Consider the following 22,023-nt stretch of genomic DNA (forward strand, 5'->3'; position numbering starts at 1 on the left):
GTGGACAGGCCTATGTGAGGGAGCTTCAGCCTGCAGCCAAAGGGCTCCTCTCCCCAGCTTCTACCGTGACCAGGTGGGAAGCTACAGAAACCCATAGAAGCTATACTGCAACATCACCATGGCAACCAGCGAAAATAAGTGACCCTTCTGGAAAAAAAAACCAACAAAGATTTCAAATTTTATTGCATCCAAGAATTATCAGTGTCTGATTGCAGCGCTATCACATCCATGTTTCAAAGTTTCTTGTCAACAAAACCAAATGGCGATGGATATTTATCTAACGCTCAGGGGAAAGTACTTGCAAGCCTGTCCAGTTGCTTCAAGAAAAAGAAATGGGATTAAGCCAAACAATCTAGAAGAAATACTGCATTAATTACATTTATAAAGCTACCAAGTGCAAGATTAAAAATAAAAAAAAAAAATCTGTTTCTATCATCAATTGGATGAGTGTAGCCCCCATGAAAAAATCAGAACACCTTCATTCTATAAGTGAATGTTAAAGTCTAGGGTTTGGGGGTTATTTTAAGACATTTGAAGAAGTAGCCATGTATGCAGTCATTTTCTGAATGCAAGAACCCTGTTTTTAACATAGGAATCCTTTACCAGTCCTCAAGATACCAGTTTGCTCTAGTTCTTTATGCATAAGTCTCTGAAATTTTTGGGGTTTTGGGGGGTTTCTTTGTTTTTTGATATTTTTTTAATCAGGAAGTTACTAAATTATTTAAACTGTTTCACAAAACTCAGAACCATGTAAATAAAAATGGGGAGTTTGATAATTACAAGAGCAGTGTGCTGTTGAGTCAGAGCTTATTTTGCATAGCATTACCATTTCATGTCCTCTTTAGCTAAGAAACTGAACTGTGTAGGAAAATACCATATGATATTACATATGGCATTTTAATAACACGTATTTTACATATCTTCTGCTTAGCCTAACCGATAAATGTGAAATGTAAAATTTCAAGATGTCTTACCATTTCCAATGGAAAGTCAAGTTCACTTGGCAAGCTAGACCGTGCTGCTTTTTTTAAAAAAAAAATATTTTATTTTATTTTTTTTCTTTGAGCAGAGGAGTGAGTCTTGTGCATCTGGGGGACTGTTGCCCTGTGGTTATTTGTCCACCAGCTCACCTTCAGCCAGGGTGCCGTGCCGTGCCTGCCAGCAGCGGGGCTGTGCTGGGTGACCTCCTTCCTTCTCTTCCTCCTCTAATCGCAGTTAGTGACAGCTTCTTCTGAAACATGAGTTCAGGTGAAGATTAGGGATCCTTTCATGTTATTTCTGGCTCCTGCATTTTAACTGTTGATCTGTGTTGACGAGAGAGGGGAGAAAGACGCAGAGTAGATGAGAGCCTGCAGCCAGCAAATGGAGAAGGCATAGGAGACTGGAGTGAGATCTGAAGACACTACCCTGCTTGGATTTCTGTGTGTCTGTTATAAATGAAGGCTGTAGGTGTTTTAACAGGTAAGAGTTGATTTTTGTTCTAGCTCATGACATTGGTGTGGGGAAATACATGAATCTCCCAATACTTCTATGCACTGGTCTGAATGGTTGGAGTCTTGGGTTTATCTTCTGGCTTTACACAAGGTACTTGTATGTTTTAGTTTAAAAGCCTACATCCATACATTTGTAGGTACTTAAAGGCACTCAGAGTTGCCTGGTGAAACTTGCCAGAGTATTGAGGTACCAGACTTCAGATCTAAGATACAGGATATTTACCCTTCCACAAGTACCTTTATACCAAATTTGAAGACTTGATGTGGTGTCTCACACCTATGATATTTAGAAGTAAATATGAACTGTTTTTAAATTATAGCTATGGATACTGTGAATTTATTTATGCTTTTGTCTAGAAACATTAGACCTTGAGGGAACTTGCTGAAATATTTTTAGCCTTCTGCATAATTTGGGAAGTACTACTTCTACTGTAGTGTATAAAATGAGTTTCCAAGATGTACTGTGAATTCAAGAAGATAACGAGCAATCATTACTCAGAAAAACATACTCACTTTTTTTTCATAAGTGTAATCTTAGCATTAGGTTATTTTCAAGAAAAAATATTTTGGTCTGTTAAATCTGCCTTTCCTAAGGTGGAGAAGTTGAAGTTGGTGATAAAGACCTGACCTCTACCCCTTTATTCCCATTATTAACATTTGAAGCCTGTGATGGTTTTCCTCTGTTTGTTTATGCATGGGAAAAAAAAATGACAGTGGGATTAATCAGCTCCATATGCCGTTTCCTTCCCGAGCAAGTAGAATGGTTGGGTTTTTTTCTGAATGTGTAAATAGGACAAGTATTGGATATATATCATGTTGATTATTCAAACCTGTTATTTTTAAAAAACCATCGTAGCCACTGTGATATAAGAACCAGGGATTAAGTTGTCTTCATTACAAAGTAAACAGTCACTTAAAATATTGACAATTAAAGAATATTTAAAAACACAGATTTGAGAGTTCTCAAGTTTCATAAAACGGTGATTAGACTGAATGATACGTAATTTGTACTCATGCTTGGCTGCAGAGATGCAGCCTTGGATATTACTTGGGCAAGTAATACCCAAGTAAACAAAACCTTTTCATTTTTTTTAATCAAAAGTCATTACGGTTGAACCCTGCCCAGCATTCCCATTTGTAGTCCAATATAGTTCTGTGTCATTCAGAGATGGAGAAGAATCTCTGGCCATGCTTCTAAAAAAAAAAAACCACAAAAAAACCCAAACAAAAAAACAACAAAAAACCCCCCAAAACCAACGTTATTTAATGATTACTGTAATCTTAGGTTGTACTGCATTTGAACAAGCAAGTCTTCAAGGACACTTTACAAGTACGGTAGTGGTAGATGTTAGGCTTTGGTCGAGCGTTTGAAGTTATATTTTGTTCAAAGAACTGTTCCCAAGTTAACATCAAAATGGAACAATTTCTGGTGATCTTGAACATTTCTGAAATTGCTCTGTGAATTTGCAGTTGAGTCCTCAGAATTATTCTAGATAACCACATTACTGATGAGACTATATAAAATACATGTCGAAAACAGCCCCAAAGAAGACTTAAAGCTAATTCTAATGCTTTTGGCTTAAATTTCAACAGCTTTGCTGGGTTTGCATGAAGAATTTCAATAAGTATGTATTGGCTCTATTAGCTTAAGTGGTTAGAAGAACACAGTGATGGGAATGGATCGTAATCCTTTGGTTAACAAGGATGGAATAGGGAAGTATTATAGGCTTACTGCAGCCGTTGTCAGGAGTGTATGCTATTAGGCTGCTTTCCACAATGTGATATAGTCTTTCCCCTAAGTCGATGTATGTGTTGCGTATAGGGAAACCCTATTTTGGGGGTATATCTAAGTGCATTCCAGCAGATGCATTCAAAAGTTCTGCACAGCTGCCGTTTTCCTGAAGTTATTCACAATTAAAATAATGTAATTAAGTAACTTAAATATGGTCATGATGAAAATAATTTTTGTACCCTATGTTTACTCTCCAGTTGTGACTTTAGCGTGGGCTGCAGAGATATTCTGCAGTGCAAATGAGTAGTAATAATGCAAATGAGTAGTAATAATGAGTAGTAATGTCTTTCCTGTTCAGACTACCTGCAGATAGCCACATACATTTGCCTTCCTTGAAAAGCAACATGCTGCCTGTATCAAAATTTTTTGTCCTCATTTAAAATGTAATCTTTTACCTTTTCCTCAGCCTTATTTGGTGCCTTGCTTTTCTCATACGTATGATGCGGCCTTATTACTGAATCAAAATTGTCGTACTTCCAGATAAAAAATGTATTTCATGTTGATTAAAAGGAATTAAAGATTATAGGTGTATAAAATAAAAATCCTGAAAATGTCTTAGAAGTGAGGATTCGTGCATCACAAAAGTATTATTTGACAGTTATTTATATATAAAGACTCATTGTCTTCCAGGTAGTTTTCATGTTGATGAATAAATGAGCCATAAAGCTGTACTTTTCAGATCCATGTATGCATTTCAGAAATGGCATGTGAGTGTTCTCCTTTTCCAGGGGTCATCGCAAAGCTGAGTCAAGCACATTGCAGTTTAAAACACTGATGCATTAGATTGCGCAGCTGTTAGTTAAGGGTCTGCGATTTCTTCTGGGATTAATTTTGTTTGCGTATTTGAAATACTAATCCTTGCCTTTTGAGGCAATATCTTGGAATTATTGAAGTGATAAATTTTGCTTAGAGTCATCTATTTAGCTAGCTCGAGTGCCGAGAGAGCTAAACTGAAGATTTGTCATTTATCACTCTAGTTACTGTTGAAAAAAAAGTTAGAACCAAGTGCCATAGATACACTTTTAGGAGAAGGATCTAAGCTTCGCTTTAGCAGGTCATTATGTGTATTCTACTGTTCAGTTTTCTGAGCCAACAGGATATAAATATCTGGGAAGGAAAACAGAAGGTCAAGTGTAAACCTCTCACATCAAAGGATGCCATCCAGCATCTTTCAATCTTCATTCTGCTCATCTCTGATGAGAGAAACATACTTTTTTTTTCTTTCTTAATGCAAACACAAAAAAAGAGTCTCTGAATTTACTGGGGCTAGGAATAGTAAATGGTGGGAGTTAGGAAATGTGTAGATTGAGGAGTGTCAGGGATGCAGGGGTGGTACAGCCCAGGGGTGAGAGCAGTGACTGACACTGAATCCTTATGCCAGGTTTTCCTGGGAAAGGTTTTCAAGCTATACTCTGATACAGCTGTGCATGTGTAAATGTTGGGGTGTTTTGCTGCAGGTAATACTTCTAAGGAAGCTCAAAATGTTATGGCAGTCGCATAATTATAACTGCAGTGGAAAGAGCTTATTTTCTAAATATAGTGATGATATTTAATTGTATAATTCTCATCTTTGGGACAAGAAAAGCTCACTCCCTTGCTCAAATTTCCGAGTTGGTGAATATGACTACTGAGTGTGTAGGCAGCAATGGAAGTAATTTGTAGACATGGAGGCTATACATGAATTTTATGAGCTGTTCTGCTACCCTACTAAAATGCTGTGTGATTCTGAGGCTGGATGATGGAGCAGGACACACCCTTGCCCAGTTTGCCAACAGCACCCAACTGGGAGAGTGGCTGGTAGACCTGATAGCAATGTTGCCACCCAGAGGGATGTGGACCAGCAGGAACATGGTGAACCTCCATGGAGACACACCAAGTCCTGCCCATGGGAGGAACTTGTGCTGCAGGGAAGCAGCTGGAGGGATGCCACCACATATTTAAATCTACTTTAGGATCTAATTTTTGAAAGCTGTCCTTTGGTTGACCAACATTTATGCATACTTGGCCTTAGCCCCGTGTTGTGCGTTAGCGTTTTAAACCTGTTTTTTTAAACAGGAGCTCTTGCAAAAAGGCAGACTGTTTAAAGTTTGGCCATGTGTATGCAAATACTCATTGTGGCTTAATGATTTTGCTCATTTTGAATAAAGCAGGTTGTCATTTTTCAGTGATATTTAAACCCGGCAAGCAGAACATTTGTGCAGCACGCTGCTTTGTGTTTGAGTTGGAGGTAAAACCTGTGGTCAGTGCTAATAAGGTGCAGGGCGAACCTTCTATGCCCCCCAGCCAACTCCTTTTCTTTTCTTGACATCTCTTGGGATTGCATGGTCCAGCGGTGCTGTAGGATGGCAGTCACACAAAGGTGAATGTAAATGTTGAAATGTCTGTAGGTGCTATAGGTTGGCTTTGCTGTCAATGCTCATGATTGCTCTTCCTGGCTTTCTTGTTGATAGATTCATGCATTTCAGACAGTTTGCACCCTTTGGCACAATTTTGTCCTTTATGGAAGCATAACATGATAGGCTGAAACACTGAATAGTCCAAAGTGAGAGATAACATAGCAATCAGTGTTTGGGAAGCAGGTCTAGAAGAGATGAAGTGTGCTCTTTGCTGAATATTCAGACAATATAAGCCTCGTGAAGGTTGTGCAGTTATCTTGCATATTCATGAGAAGATAGTCTGCCCTTGCTAAAGGAATGTACTGTGGGACTGCTACAGCTGTGAGGTCTCTGGCACTTAATCAGATCTCACAAACACAGAATTCATAGCACAAATGTGTTGCCTTAAGCAGCAGTGAGTAACGTGGATTATTTTTCTTAAGGTTTTCAAGAACCATCTTCATACAGAAGTTGTAGTATTATTAGTTCACAATAAACATCACAGTTGACCGGAAAACCTATTTCTGTATTGAAGGTTGCTATTTATATTTAGGTGGCTTTGAAGAAAGAAAAATCCTGATGTAATTATTTATCAAAGTCGTCAGAACAAAATAAATAAAGTGCCCTTGGTTGCCCGGTCTAATGATACACTTTCTCAAAAGATGCAGCAGCTCCACTGCAGACAGATTCCTGTATTTTGGGTAAGTAGCACAGGTTTAGGGGAAGGCAGGGAATCATTGACCTAAATACGTATTTATCTGAGAACTATTCCATTACGGGGAGGTTTTTAAATAAAAGCGATCTCAATCTTAGTCCTCTAAGTCAGTAGGGGTTTGAGCATCTTTAAGTTTACAGGATCCAATAAATTTGCATGGACTTTTCTTGCGTTACTCTGTTTGTTACACAGTTTCTTTAATAATCTTGCAGTTTATCATTGGTTTGGATGTTTGTGTATTAGTGATATGATCTTAGCACGAAGGTATAGGACAGATCTAAAGTGCGCCGTGTCAGACTGAACTACCTACTTTTCATTATTTTTTTTTTTTGAATGGCTATTTCAGAGGAGATGATTTTCTGGCTGTGACAATTCAAATTTCTTTAAGGCTCAGAAGCACCAGGTACAGAAACATGTTTTTCTTTAGCCATGAGATGCTGTCTGTAATTTTGTATGCTATGAACAGTGATACTTTTGTGGGGTTTTTTTTCCTCCTGACATTCTCACATTTGTAAGGGGCATCTTTAAGGCACCAAAGAGGCTGCAAATGTACCTTCTGGTGTGTATTTTATCTTTCTTCCACTTCAGCTCACTCACTGCTGCCTGCCAGCCGCTCGCTCTGGTAGGAGCTCCCCTACCTTTCCCAGGGGTCGCTGCTGGCTTCTGGTTTGGAGAAGCAGTGGTCATCAGAGAGGCAGGGGGGCTGGAAGGCAAGGGGCAGAGCAACGATGGATGCCTTTGCAAAGGCCTTGTTTCTCCTGCAAAATTACAATACAGAAAGAAATATCAGCTGGGGATTGTGCCATTGCCTACTCCTCCCCTGAGCATGAAGAACCATTCCTCATACAGGGCATGGCTGTAGGATGCTGTTAATAAAATATCTGTAAGAGAATAAAATTAAATAATAATGTCAGCAAATTGTACTGCCTGTGAAGAATTTTCCAGTTGTCAGGGATGAAGAGAGAGAGAGATACCTTGGAGAGAGGGTAACTTTTTTTTTTTTTTCCCCTTTAAGAGCAAACTGAGTGGAAAGGAGCAGAGGACTGTGTAAGGCAGAAACTTTGACCTGCCACAAGGCATCCTGTCATCCTGCAGGTGTATGGAGAAGAGGTATATACTTGGGGATGGAAGTTTTGTCATGTCACTTCAAGGATTAAAAATAATGCATCCGTCAGCCCTTATTTAAGGAAAACTTTCTGTTGACTTGCATAAGAAATGATGGATGTGGGCTGTACTCTGTCGTGCACACACCAAGAGCTGCTCACAGATACCAAGAGTCACAACCCTAATTTTTGCAAATATAATAATTATAGCACACTATATAGCATGTGTTTTACTACTCAGCTGTGTTTCTGATTAATTACTAAGTGGTTAAGTTCTTGCAGATCAGAGCTTAAGGCTGTTGTCATTGTCAGCTGAAATGCTTGGATGATGATACTGGTTTTCCAGTGGGGGGGGGGGGGGGGGCGCGGAGGGGAGGAAGAGTTTAATAATGTTCCAGTAATTAAATTTATATTTTCATTCAGAAGAAAAAAGTAGAAGTCATCCAACATTAGACAGAAGAAGTTAGGGAAGAAGAATTCTCTGTATGCTTCCTGATGCATAAAGGCTTCAGCCTAAAGTTTTCTGCCTGATGTGCACAGCTGTGGCGTAATTTAATTATAGAAAGGGAAATGGACTTAGAATTCTGAGTCTGTCCATACATTTGAGTTAGTTGCAAGTGTAAATAATTTTTCCAATTAACTGATTTCCAGTCTTCAGTTAAGATAGCTGCTCCTACTGGGCAGGGACATTATTACAGGCTGACTTTTTGCATCTGGGAGAGTCCATGATTTCTAGGAAATTTGAGATGAAAAGCTCAAAAAATTGTTGCTGTGGCCGACCTATATGTGCTCTGTAACAGCAGGGGGTTAGCATCGTTTGAGAGCGTGTGTTTCTATACTGGAGATACTGCAGGTGCTTTTTAAACATGATTGGAGGCAGCTGCTGCTTGAGTAGCAGTGCTGGTGCTGTGCTGGTGCCATGCTGGTGCCAGCTCTGGCACACAGGGCAGAGGGCACCAGCCCACCCTGCAGAGCAGTGGCTCTAGTGGAAGAATTGTGGGCAGATTCTGTTGTCTTTCCTACATTTAAATTACTGTTAAATCAGTGAGGGAAGTAACAGACCTGTGGATTTGAAATGGAAGTAGGGAAAATTATTATCCTTTATGCATACGAAAAAACTTCTGGTTAGATTTCTTGGACTAGGGATGTTAGGAAAGGGCACTGTGCATGTGGAAAAAGGGGAGTGGGTGCTTTGCTGCTGCTCCTTAGGGGCTTTGTGCCTCTGCCAATGCAACGGGATGCTCTGGAGGGAAGTGGCATGGGCATTAAACTCCAATAATGGTTTTCTTTGTAAGAATTCCTTGCTTATGGTTACCCCTATGTATGGCCTCATAGACCAGAAACACAGGATATTTTCGGTGGTTATTTTCCCAAAAAATACATTTTTAAAAGGCGGTTAAAGTGCTGTAAGTCGATATGTATTGATCCGTTACATCTTGTGTATCTTCCTTGTGAACAGTAGCCCAAAAGCATTGGTCTATACCAGCTTTTTTTGTATTATTAGGAAAATAAGTTTGGGTTAGTATTTAGTCTTTTGATAGCACCTGAAATATGCTTAGAGCTTCAGTGTAAAATGTGGTTCTGGTTGTGTTTCATTGCCTTGATGTTATGATCCTGCTTTTATTTACAGCTAGCAGAATAATGAAAATACCATCACAGTCTCAAGGTAAATTAATCTTTTCCCCAACCATGTCTTTGAACAGGATTCCTTTATATCTGCCAAGAGTGGATGTGCAACACCAGTCTCCTCGGCAGGGTACTCAGACATGGAAGTTAAAGAATTTTTTTCAGTGTACCCCTGTCAGATAGCTCAACAAGCTATTGCTGCAGCAGCTCCTTGGATTCATAAAAAGAACTGGATGTCTGTCTTATATTTGATACCAAGATAAGTACAACAATGTAGTGATTTTTTTTAAATAGAAAAAAGGCAATCTTGTAGCGTTTTAGTAGCTTCTGACCAATATTATGACAACTATTACTCAGCCAAAGCAGCCGTGTGCTTGGTGGTGAATGAAACAAAACAAAACAAAAAAATAATGGAAACTTTCAGTTCTGTTTTGAGCTATTTCCTGTATCAGAATAACAAAAATGCATACAATTGAAAGGATTGTTTCTGAGAAAACAGATGTTTTGCAAGGCTGGAGGCATAGAGGGTGCAGCTGGAGAGCAGCTGGGTAGGCGCATCAGCGGCAGGCTGAGGAGGATTGCAGGGGCTGCTTGGGGGGGGAAGAGTCAAGACAGGAGGAATGGAGAGGACTTGAAAAACAAGAACAAGTAACAGTGTTCTTTCAGTGTGGGTTTGTTTTTTTTTTTAATCTCCTTTTGATATTTTTTTAACATGTTTCTCAGACTGTTTCACTTTTGCCATGTATATTGGTCATTTTACTGTTCTTATTTATTGTATTTCTGTGTAGATTTGGTTTGTGTGCAGTTCCAAAGTGTAGCCCAAACACCAATAACAAGGGAGATGGTTACCTGCCTTGTTGTTTGGGGCAGTGGTGTTTATCGGGTTTTTTTAACTTTGTTCTGTGTTTCCCTGCCCTGTTCTTTTCCCCAGTTTCTTATCGTTTGATCAGAGCATCTTCAAGCTGAAGGTCAGTCAGGTTTCTCACAGGAGGCGCACACTCACTAGGACAGGGAACAGAGTGGCCTTGCATGAGAGATGCTTTTGCTTTTTCCTTCACTACAGAGACACCCAAGTAGGCTGCGGTGGTAATCATGGACAAGAGCCCGTACTTCCAGCTGTAATTTGAAGGAGTGACAAATCATCTTTTGTAGCTTATCAGGAGCCTGGATTTGCAATATGAATGTCATTGCCTCGAGGAACTAACATGAATCCATCAATTTGTAGGGCTGTAAAAGTGAGATGATGATGAATGGGAGGTGGTTTAGGTACATGGCAAGGACATCTCCAGTGGTGTAGCTGTCGATAGTTCATGGAGCTCTGTCTGTTATCAGCGCAGCCATCAGAGATCATAATCTTCCTTGGAAGATTTTGTCCCAGCTCTTTGTATCTTTGATTTCAGAATCATTTATCTGAAATGGTGTTCAGCTGTGATATGATTTGAAGGGGATACGTAGCATCATTATATAGTGTATACAAACTTACAGCTCAGTTTTAAAGCTTAACTGTGCAAGTAGTGGCATGAAGAAAAACTTGTGCAAAGCTCTTATCCTTTTTTTTTTAAGCTTAATGTAATATTTTTTTTCTTTTAAGTTTCCACTCTGTATCACGCAGCTGATAGTAAAGAGTGCCTGTATCCTTTAGTAACCAGTAAGTACAGGGGAAAAGATCTGTAACAGTGGAGGATGTTTCTAGACCCAAAGACTTGCTTATAATTTCCTTAGTTTTTCACCTCCTCCCAGCTACCTATTTCTTGGTTCCATTGCAAGGAGACTTGGCTAATAGGGTAAAAAGCTATGCTTCCCTATGTCTGTTAGTTAATTCAAGAATATTTTAAAGCCAATTAGATAACACAGCAAAACATGTGGCATGTTTAATTCCGGGGCACTGGGAATATGTTGTAAACTATGGGAAAAGGGTGAGTGATTTGTTTGTTTGAATACAGCCCAGGTTGGTCACCTGCTAAGCTGGGCTTGTAAATCCAACTCATACCAAACGAGATACTCCATTGAGTGAAGACTTCTCTTTCAAAGTTAATGCAACTTATACAACAGAGCAGGGAGGAGGAAAACAGGCTGGGGAGTGCGTGTGTGTACTGTGAGTGAAATGCCGTTGTGTGAGAAGAGCAGAGTTTCGACACACGAAGGTTTTGAGATCCCAGGGACTGCAAAACAAGCGCTGTTTGCTTCCCTCCTGGGCGAAGCTGCATGAGGAATCTCTGTACATGTATACTTGAGGTGGGGGTGTGGGGTCTGTCCTTTCCTAGTGACAATTATATACCTGTAAAAGTTACGCTATAATCCTGGGTCAGCTAAAGAAAAGGGAAGATTTTTTTTTTCCCTAGTAATAAAGGCATTGGATGGCTATTTCAGGCATTGCAACAAAATTTCCAAGTTCTCATTCCTTTTTCTTATGTTAATTCTATATAAAAAACACCAACAACTTTTAAAATCCGTTTTGTAGGAAGATTGCTGCCAGTGTGCAGTGCTTAAACTATAGTTTTTAGATTACCTGTACAGAGCTGAAAAACCTCACCCCTTTTGTTGCAATTTGGTATCATTTTATAGGATCCTAGAATGGTTTGGACTGGAAGGGACCTTAAAGCCCACCCAGTCCCACCCCCTGTCCCTGGGCAGGGCCCCCTCCCCCCAGCCCAGGCTGCTCCCAGCCCCATCCAGCCTGGCCTTGAGCACTGCCAGGGATGGGGCACCCACAGCTGCTCTGGGCAGCCTGGGCCAGCGCCTCGCCGCACTCACGGGGAACAATTTCTTCCCTAATAGCTGATGTAAACCTGCCCTCCAAGGGTAGATGCTCCAAGGACTTACTTCAGCCCACTGCTGCTTTATTGGGTTTTCTCAAGTTTTCTCAGTCCAGTGCTGATCTGAGCTGAAATAATGGAAAATTCACTGAATTCCTGCAGTGATGGTTTCAGTGGCAAATTGCCCTCACAATCTAGCACCGGTATTTTGCTGTCAGAGACAGTATTACAGGGTGAGGTAGGAGTTCTTGCTGCTTTTGACCTCCCCCAGCTGCTGCAGAGCACAGGGCGTTAGCTTATGACTAACGTAGTTTTTATATCTGGTGGCTTTCTCAGCCTGGATCAGCGTTTTCCTCTTGGGTTTAATTTTTGTTGTTGTTCTTCCTCTTTTATGATACTAATTCTTCTATTTCAGACTTGAGCAAAGAAAAATCTTCTCCACCCTGCCAAGGAACCTTAATCCTCTGTTAGGTGTGACAAGTTGCAGATAGCTTATTCAGGAGGGATTTGATTTTCTCAGTGCAGGAGAAGGGCATGTGTTAACACATTTGTGGAGATGCTGAAGCTGTGCCCAGGGCAGTGACCTGCCCTCCTGCAGTGACTCTTTGGGGTGTGGGGGGAACGCAGGCACTCGGCATCCCAGGGATGCTGGCCACGGTTTCTGTAGACAGGCTTGAGTGCCCGCATCCCTGGGACTCGACGCAGGCTCTGATTGCTCCCTTCAAAAAACATGCTGTAGGCTTGGATTTTACATCTCTAATGACTCAGAGGCTGGCGAGTTTTATTTTAATAGTAAATGCAGTTTCTATTTATTTCTTCAGATTCTAGGTTGTAAAGAACTTTACTCTTTCTAGAAATTTGCATTGGTAACTGCCTTGTTTTTTTTTTGAGATAAATGGCTTATTAGCAGGCCTAGAACTTAATAATGAATGAGAAAATCGGATTCATTTCATGTCCCAAAGCCTTATTTCGAATTAAAGCTGCTGCTGGTGATACCATAAATTTATTTATATAAAGTAAATATATCTGCTAACTTAGTGAATGTCATGGGAGAAGAGAAATACTGACCACTGGTGACAGATGCTACCGTATATGTGTAACGCAGGCCCTGCTGTTGCTTTAGTTCTTACTGCAGGGGAGCTGGAAGAGCTGCTGTCTGTTCCCGAGACAGCAATGACTTGCAAATAAATAATTGAAGTATCAGGCTTTTGATGAATGCTCAGCAAGCAACTAATACAAAAACAGATGTTACCCTTGAATCTCCATGCATGTTCCCGCACACTGTTACTACGATACGACACCAGTCGCAAAACAGATGTTACATGAAATTATCTGGGGCGCAAGTTCAACATCTGGCATAACTTGCTTCATTAGTTTTGTAACTGTTTCTTACAACATATTTAATTTACTGCATTGTCTGGCTGGTCTATGGGAAGTGCTTCTGGTTGGAAGGGGCAGGTTTTCACAAGTAGCACGTGGCCATCTATTTAATCAACCTTTGGTTTGGTTGCTCTTTTGCTGTGTCTCCTGCCAGTCTGAGGAGACTGTTCGATTGCATGAAGGATAAATATTCTGGGGTAACTTGTAGTAGTTAAAGTTTTAATGCTTCTTTGTAAGAAAATTGGATATGTGTATATATAGAGACCGACCCACACACGTTTCCGAAGTGGAAGCTGCAGAGGGAGAAAGGCTACAAAGATTTGTGTCTGATGTGAGCTTCAAGGTGTGCTGTTTTGAGGCTGGTGCTTTCTGTGAGCCCCTGGGATGTACAAAGTGAGCGTGGTCCTCTGCTCGCCTCACGATGAGTGGTTTAGTTTAAACATCAAGTCCTGTTGCTTTAGCTTTAACAATAGTTTGCCAAGTCACATTGATTGCGTTGCTGTCTTGTGTTTTGGGAAATTCTGGTTCATGCTCTGCTCAGACCAGAGGGCTGTTCTCCTGGGACAGTTTGTGTTCTTGGCCACGGGGAGTGCCTGTGGCTTGGTGGCAGTTGCTCTTGCCTGACTGGCAGCTCAGGGTGCGGGTGGTGCATCCTTGCTGCAGGCACGAGGGTCCACGTTGGCCAGGTCAGAGATATGGATCTAGGTCACTACAGGAGTTGAGAGGAGGGTTGGACGTGGTTGTAAAAAATACTCTGCCCTTAAAGAAAGAGGAGAGTTTGGGGTGGTGAGGGCCTTGTGGAATAATGTCTGTTAAGACATTATTTTGGCTTGAAGAGCAGGTACCTGTCTGTAGGACATCAGCAAGGTGCAGAGCTGCGTGAGCTCTCCCAAGGAGGCTGCAAAGAAACAGTCCTTGTAAGCAAAGAGATGTGGAAACCTGCCTGCAGAGAGTGTGTCAGCAGCAGGCATGGCCAAGCCATGTCAGATACCATCCCTGGTGTGAGATGCCCTGCCCTGTATTTACTGCTGCTGCTCTGCAGTCCCTCACCTGTGTCTGCTCTGCAGTACATAGGCACCTCAGTTTCTCTGGCTCAGCTGTAGGTTGGGCTGTGTTTGTGGATTTGATCATGAAACTGGTTCAGAGTTAAGAAGAAAATAAGCTTCTCCCCCTCATTTTAACCTGATGGGTTGGCAGTATGATGTAGGGTTGTGTTGGACTAAGTAGGAACAAGTGGGGCAGTAGGGAGACAAGAGGTATAAGGATGTGTAAAGCTCTGAGCTGTCAAAGCCTTTGTATTTTAGAGCAGCAGCCAGCCAGAGGCTGATACAGCCCCTCTAGCATTGCCTGCAAGCCGTGCCTGTGTGTGCTGGAAAGAGGGTTTCATGGAATCATAGAATGGTTGGGTTGGAAGGGACCTTTCAAGGCCATCTAGGTCACCCCCTGCTGCAATGAGCAGGGACACCTTCAACTGGAGCAGGTTGCTTAGAGCCCTGTCTAACCTGGCCTTGAATATTTCCAGGGATGGGGCATCTACTACCTCGCTGGGCGCCCTGTACCGGTGTGTCATCACACTCAGCATAAAAAGTTTCTTCCTTTTGGTCTTGGCAGCTCTGTGCCCCAGTGCACGGGCTGGAGGAGCGAGTTTGCCATGTGCAGAGGTGATGAGGGTCCTTATAAGCCTTGAAACACATTGGTACCATTACTGTTTCTCCAGTTACACAATTGCTGAAAATGTATATCGCTGTACATGGGAAGCAGCTGAAGGCTTAAGTCCAGTAATTTATGTTACTCAGAGTATACAGTGGACGTGTTATCTGCAGAGCGGGGGAATCCTGTGGAGGACACCGAGCAGGGAGGAGAGCAGGACGAGGGGGTTCCCTGGAGCAGCTGGTCTGAGCAGCTCGGGAGTGATCTCAAGCAGTCAATCAGGGGAAGGAGCAGTCCTGAGCTCTCTCGAACCGTGCCAGCTTTGTGGTGGGGCTGGAGCTCCTGACCTGTCTCACCAGTAAGCTGACCTCCCACGCCAGCCAAGGAGAACCTTTACCATTAACTTTTATCATTGATGGTGACCGTTTCAATCTTCAGCTTCGAAAAAATACTGCTATCTTTAAATTTTGCCAAGCAATGAAGTGTGCCCTGAAAAATATGCCCAAGGCTTGGCTGCATACTTTTTCACAGATAACAACCCGTGTACCAGATCAGCTCTGGAGTGCCTCTGGCACTGCCTCCTGCCTGGAGGGGCTGTGGGCTTCCCAGTGGGATGCAGAGCACTCTGCCACCAAGCTCCAAGGGCCTGGTGCGGAGGGAGCTCGGGTCACGGTGGAGGTAAATAAGCAGAAGAAGGATCAGGAGTGAGCTAGCACGCTGTCGTGTGTTATGGCCAAGGCCAAGGCCAGCATTGAAAGCAGTGTCTGAGTTCCCCATCTCTGGGCGCACCATGAAATCCGCATTTTGACTTGGGAGCCTGAGTGTTGCTTTAGCTGCAGGGACGCTGTCTGGGTTTGAATTTCTGTGGTGCAAAGCCAGGCTAGGCTTCGGATAGACCCGTAAAGTTCCCAAGCCCTGCTAGGCTGAACGGCTTTGAGCTGTAACGCTGTTACCTTCCTTTCTGTATTACATTTTCTTGATGTGTTACGAATGAATTCTCTAACATCCAGGTGTCGTGTTCTCCTTTTTCTGCTTTGACTGAATATGCAGACAGGACACACACTTGTGCTTTTGTTTTTTCCCTTCCTCCCCTTCTCTCCTCCAAGATGAAATGTTTTGCTGCTGAAACAGAAGCATTGAATCTGGCCGTTATGCTGTATATAATTCTTCTGTATGTATTTTCCATCATGTATAATTAGCTTTCGTTTTCAAGAAGCAATTTTAAATATTCATATAGATCTATTATAAGGGAGCATCTGTATGATGATAGGTTTTCTGCAACTGAAGAATAAAAGGACCACTGGGACAAAAGGCAACTTCTCAAGGTAATTGTAAGATTTTATTGCTGTTTCACTCCGCTGCTTGAGGGTTTCTCCTGCGAATCAATCGCAGACTGCCTAATTTATGTATGAGTCCTGGTTGAAAGGCATTGCAGATTGATTTGCTGACAATGCATGGGGAAAGGTGACCCTAATTTGTGACTTCACTCTCCAGCACAGGTCTGTTGGGAGAGGGGGGTGCTGGAAACTTACAAAAACGTAAATGCAAATTTTTGTGTTTGCTTGAAAGGTTCTCTCTATGTATTTGGTAAAACGTAATTAATTTGGGATATGAGTAGCAATTGTTTAGTATTCTAGAAGATATTAATGAGCTTGTAAAACAAGTTGAGGTGTTTTTCCTGAAATGTTGGCTCCTATAAGATTTTATAGAGAAGTCCTGGAACTTTTTTGTTGGCCAACCTTGAATTGTTCAATTAGTGCCCTGAAAATACTCGGATAAGTAGTATTTCATATAGTAGAAAAGAGCCTTATCAGACTATTTATTTCTTCATGTTTCTGTGTTAATGAACTCTCTCCTTTGGTGAGCTTGCAGGTAAAATAGTAAATAATTCAAAATGGAGCCTTGCTGAGGAGATCTTTATTTATCTAAAATGAGGCCAAGAAGGATAACAATGAATATTTATGCAGCAGGAGATGCATTTGGATATGAAATAGGGATGCAAAATGGCTGTGGCATAGACCTAATGGTAGACAACATGTACTTTTAAAGTAATCCAATGTTAGTTTTTTCTTTCATTTTCACCATAATTTCTGTGCTTCAATTTCAGCTTAGTCTTTCAGGCTTGATCCTCCGCTTGGGTGTTGGCAACTCTTAATGCTGGGGCTGCTGTGAACATCCCCGGGGACCGTGGCCACGGTGGGGTGGGCTGCGGCATGGCTGTGCGGTTGTGGCACCGGTGGGCAGGAGTCCCAGCTGCCCTGCAGGGTGGGCCACCACCAGCCAGGGGTCACAACTGCTTCCTTTGTGTGCTGCTGGGGGCCGCCGTGCCATGGGGACGGTGACAGTGGCCGCAGCATGGGCTTTCTGCTGACTCAGCACCGGCATCCTGCCTGCGCTGCCCGTGCCACCGCTGCCCCTCTCATTAACGGCGTTACTGAGCTCGTCCTCGCAACAGATTTGCCAAGGGCTTTTCACTTTAAAGTTGTCACTTATTATCTGGATGTAATTCCGTCTATGCTGAGTATCTGTTCCTAAACTTTAAAGCCTCTTCCAGGATTTAGCCTCTGATCTAGAATTTCTAGTGATTCAGCGGAGGAAAGGGACTGATGGGTCGAGCTGAGGTTAGCAGAGAGAGCCCAGGCAATTTATAAACCTCCTCCGCCAAAAATAAGATGAGACCTTTTCTCCCACACTGTCTTTGAACAGGTCGTCCCCTCTTTGTCTGCTCCGAAAGCTGGGGTTACTCAAATGTTCATCAAAGCGCTGATGTAACGGTCCCCGGTGCTGGGGAGCGGGGGCCAGGGGAGGGCTGGCTTCTCGCTGGTTATCAGCTTTTCCATATGTAAATTGCATGAGTGGCTTGTGCCGCCATGAATGCGATATGCAGCCTTCTTTTAACTATTCCATAAATTCAGCAGTAGTTACAGCAGGCACCACTCGCTTTCCATAAGTTGTTTGGCTAATGACTGAGAGCAAGGCGTAGTTCTTAATTTTCACGCACCCAGCCCTGCATTGCAGAAACCGCTGCTGCAACTGGGTACATTAGCAAAAAGGAAATGGTGAAGGTGGTCATAAAAAAAGGGAATTAAGTCCAAGCTGAGCTGCACGGTATAAGTAAGAAAACGGCAATAACCTGAAAATATTTTGCTCTTCCTGTAAAGATGTCACGCGGTGGAGATTCATGTTAGAGGATTATCTGACAAGCCTGCGGAAATATTGCAATTGAAATAATACAGACAACTAATTCAGCTCTTCCTTTAGCTCAGGAAGTATCCTTTAGCTCAAGAAATACTAATACGGCAGCTTTTGTGCGTTGCGTGGAAGCAGTTGGTTGGGAGTCATGCCAGCATGTGGAGTCACCCACCAGCCGCTGGCGGGTGAGGCTGAGCACCGGTGGTAGGTGGGCTGAGGTGGTCGGGGCGGTGACGCCAGGATGTACAGGTGGAGTGATGGTGGCCTCGAGCTCCAGGACTTGCTGTTCTGGGTTCCAGTTTCTGCCTCTTCTGCTCTGACTGAAGCTGTCGCCTAGTGAAGCTGGGGCTGAGACCTGGAATTTCAGGTCAAGGTTGTGACTGCAGCGAGGAGCGATCTGCCCTGGGCTGCTGCTGGGGGCAGGACTGGGCATTGCAGTTGAGACATGAAGGAAAGCATCTCTCCCTAGGACCAAAACAAGAAGAACGAACTTCTTGTGAATTTTCTGGTTTTTGAAAAGACTTCTGTTTTTGCGGAGTTGATGTCATTCTACTTTACAGCTGTGCCTTCACAAGATGACTGAGTGATTTGGCTTAAGCGTCACTGAAAGAAATGGTCTTTCAGGGTCTGCATATTTGAATGCTAAAGGTAGGTGAAAGAACATAAGAGCGGTGGTTAGCTCTCCTCCCTGGCAGAGGATGCTCAGCACATCAGGCTCCTGCCTGGCCTGGGGCGAGCAGGGAACAGGCAACCAAAGCCACCAGGCAGGTGGCACCGGGGCAGGGGTGGGAACTCGGGCTGCAGCAAGGGAGGGACAAGTTATAACTGAGGCGAAGTTAGGTATTTTCAAACTAGATGGCCTGTGTGAGTCTCATCTGTGAACAGGCTGGAGCGATATCTGGGTTTGTGTTGGGGAGCCTCGGGGGCCAGGAGCTGTTGTGTGAGCAGGCAGAGGGCATCACGTGGGTCCGCTTTGGGAAGGAGACAGGGAGGACCTGGAGGTTTCACAGTTTAACTCCATTTCCAGAAAAAAAAGTTTGAAACAACTAAATATCAGTACTGGAAACTGTTGGGAAGATCTGTAGGGCGTGACATGTCCTGTCACATCAGGCTTCTTCCCGTGACGGTGTAACGTGCCTTATGGATTTGAGCAGGACCTGTAGATGTTGTAGTGGGGCTTTGCCTCTGTCTCAGAAAGGTGATGCTTTCTCAGAAGCATGTTAGGAAGTTATGGATGTGATGAAACAGATGCTTCCAGAGCAGCTGGGAATTGGAAAAACTCAACCCTGAAGAGTGCAGGTGTGTGGCCTTCACAGCCGCCTAGGTGGTGGTACGCATTGTGTCTATTAATGGCTCGGCTTGCATGGGAAGTGTTGTGTTAATGGCACTGAAAGTAATCTTGGCTAATTAGACAGCGTGGAGAGGACAGCAGGCAGGTGCAGAGCAGTTGCAGAGGCTGAAGGAGAAGTCATAAGCTGCACCGTGTGAGTTGGTAGCTCTCATCTGTAGGAGAACCTGGGGAGGGACCTGTCTGATCCTTCCCGTGTCACAGTGCGTAAAATGTATGAACCTACAAGAGAGGCACTGGTGGGGCTCTGCACCTGGGGCTGGTGACCCCCTACCCGGAGCACCGGGGCTTTGGGAGGGGTCTGGGGCTAACAGAGTCCAGGAAGCAGTAATGAGAATTACCGGGATTTACAAGGGATCTGTTTGGAGAGGCGAGAAGAATTGCTGCTGTGAATGAGTTTACTGAGGAGATGATTAGAAGGGGATGCCTGTCTTCAAGCGTAGGCAGCGCAAATGGGAATAGTTTGTAATCTGTGTTTCTGGGTGGGGGGAGAGGGAGCAGTGGGCTGAATCTACGAGAGGAAAATAAATTCAACAGTAAAAATAAAAAGAAAATGTGAAGGACCGGGATACAGAGCTGAGGGATGCTGAAGAAGGGGCGATCTGAAGGCACGCTTCGGACTCCACATGTCAGGAGTGGGCTGGGCATAGGTGGTCCAGCCTGGGAAGCGGGGGGGGAATGGCCCCCGTGACTTGTCAGGGGCCTTTTGCAGAGGTGGCCCATCGTGCTCCGCTGTATTACGGAGCACTTTGCAGCGATATCCGTTTGTATTTAGAATGAATCCTCTCGCACTTGTGTAAACGCCTAAATAAAGCATGACTCATTTAATTACACTGAAATTATGTGACTTCACACTTCACTTTAGGAGTTGTTTTAACTTCCTTCTTAATGATTAATGTCTCAGTTCATGACAACAGGTATGAATCTTTTAAAAATATATTAGTAGGGTGTTTTCTTTAATTCACATAGTTATCTATGTTGAGGTTTTCTTGTGGCTTTTTTTTTTTTAATGGCAGGAACTACAGGAATTGTGTTTAAATTTTCGGGAATATTTAAGCACTTTTCTGTAAATCAGGTGAGAAAGTTGTGAAATAGCGTCCTTGGTGCATTGACTTTGGAACTATAGATCGTGGCTACAGCAGTCTGGGCTTCAAAGACAGGCATCTGTCATGGTACTCGTCGCATCTGAAAATAATGCTGCATCTACAAGTAGTGTTAGTCGTTGCATCATCAGGTGGGGGACTATTTTATAAATTATAATTTGCTTGCTGGTTTCATCCTGATTAATTGTGTTTCATTTGTTCTGGTTAGTGTGGACTGGCTTACCCTTTGCTTGGTTTAAATCAGTATTGGTCTTGGTGTGAGCCAGTGGAGGTGGGTTATGGCTACTTCAGAAATGCACTGGCTGAGGCTGCTGTTCCCTGCAAGTCTGGCCAGACATCTGCAAAAACTGGCAAAAGAGTTCTTTAAAAAGTGTTTGAGAGTGAATTTATGTCTGTGAGAGAGAGGATGTATTAATCATTTTAACCTTTTTTACTACAGCATGGAAATACCGTTTTGAATTTGAAAATAATTTTCATCTCTCGCTTTTTCTCTGAAGTTGTAGTTCCTTCTCTTTTTTGTGTGCTCTTCTCCTAATTTTGAATTTTTGTGATGTGAAAGCTGACTATTCCAAGTCTGACCTGTGTAGTTTTAGATACGATGTCTGAACATCTTCACAGCCTTTGTATAGCTTCATTGAGAGCCACTCAGCACGACATGAAAAAGAAAGAAGAAATCTCTTTTTTTAAAAAAAAAAAAAATCATTTCTGGAACTATGGGGCTGTAGGTAAGCCATACATATAATACATCAGTGGGAAACGTGTACCTTCCAAAATTCAGGCTGCAGTCAAAGTTTGTTATGACCCTGTTTTTTAACATGTCTAAATCAACCCTGGTTTTAATGCAATTTGTCACGTAGCCCATCTTCATAACTGTTTTGAATCTAATCCTGGCGAGCAATAGTATGAAAGAACCCAAGCAAATAAAGGAACGGATCATCATCATACTCAGCGCTGCTGCCTCCTCATCTTGGATGCATTTGTAGAATCAGATTGATTGAAAAATTCCTCACTATTTTAATGTGGTAAATGTCACTCTGTAATGGTGGCACATCAACCCCACTGTCAACAATGTCATTTAATCCTTTCCAGAGCAGACCTGCTAATGCAGTGTTTAATCTGCCGGTGACAACCAGTGATTTATTTTCACTGGAGATCCCAGCGTTGCTAATTGAAATGGATTTGAACTAGTGTTAGCCATGGTAGACTGGGTTTTGGGACTTGCTTATGATACTGAGAAAGACAGATAGGACCAGCTATACCAGGTTAGTAAAATTTAAAAATTAGCATTACAGAAGTGGTAATTCATGTCTGTATTCATGTATGTATCTTTAAACGTACCTTTTTTGAACAGATAACGTATTTTCTCTCTAAGTCCTTGTTAAGCTGCGTGCAGTCCATGAATGCCTGTGCCATGCAGATTGCTAGTGTGTTTACCTGAGAAACCGGCTTCTGGCGCGTCAGCAGTCGTCACTTCTCGACTGTCTGCTATA

The 22,023-nt window shown here is 42.8% G+C and overlaps 1 protein-coding gene across 4 annotated transcripts in view; it reads left to right on the forward strand.

The window, feature by feature from the left end:
• Positions 1 to 22,023, forward strand: part of PTPRE (protein tyrosine phosphatase receptor type E) — a 109,149-nt gene that overhangs the window by 39,510 nt on the left and 47,616 nt on the right. The window contains exon 1 of one of the 4 annotated variants that reach the window (XM_055719964.1): positions 1,260 to 1,461. The exons of 2 other annotated variants lie outside the window; for them this stretch is intronic. The gene's annotated coding sequence lies outside the window, so the exon portion shown is untranslated. Of the gene's footprint in view, positions 1 to 1,259; positions 1,462 to 18,089; positions 18,731 to 22,023 lie in introns of those variants that run through there. One more of the 4 variants, XM_055719963.1, reaches the window with a different exon arrangement.

This window comes from Falco cherrug, chromosome 9 (genome assembly GCF_023634085.1).
Source record: "Falco cherrug isolate bFalChe1 chromosome 9, bFalChe1.pri, whole genome shotgun sequence".
Lineage (NCBI taxonomy): Eukaryota > Metazoa > Chordata > Aves > Falconiformes > Falconidae > Falco > Falco cherrug.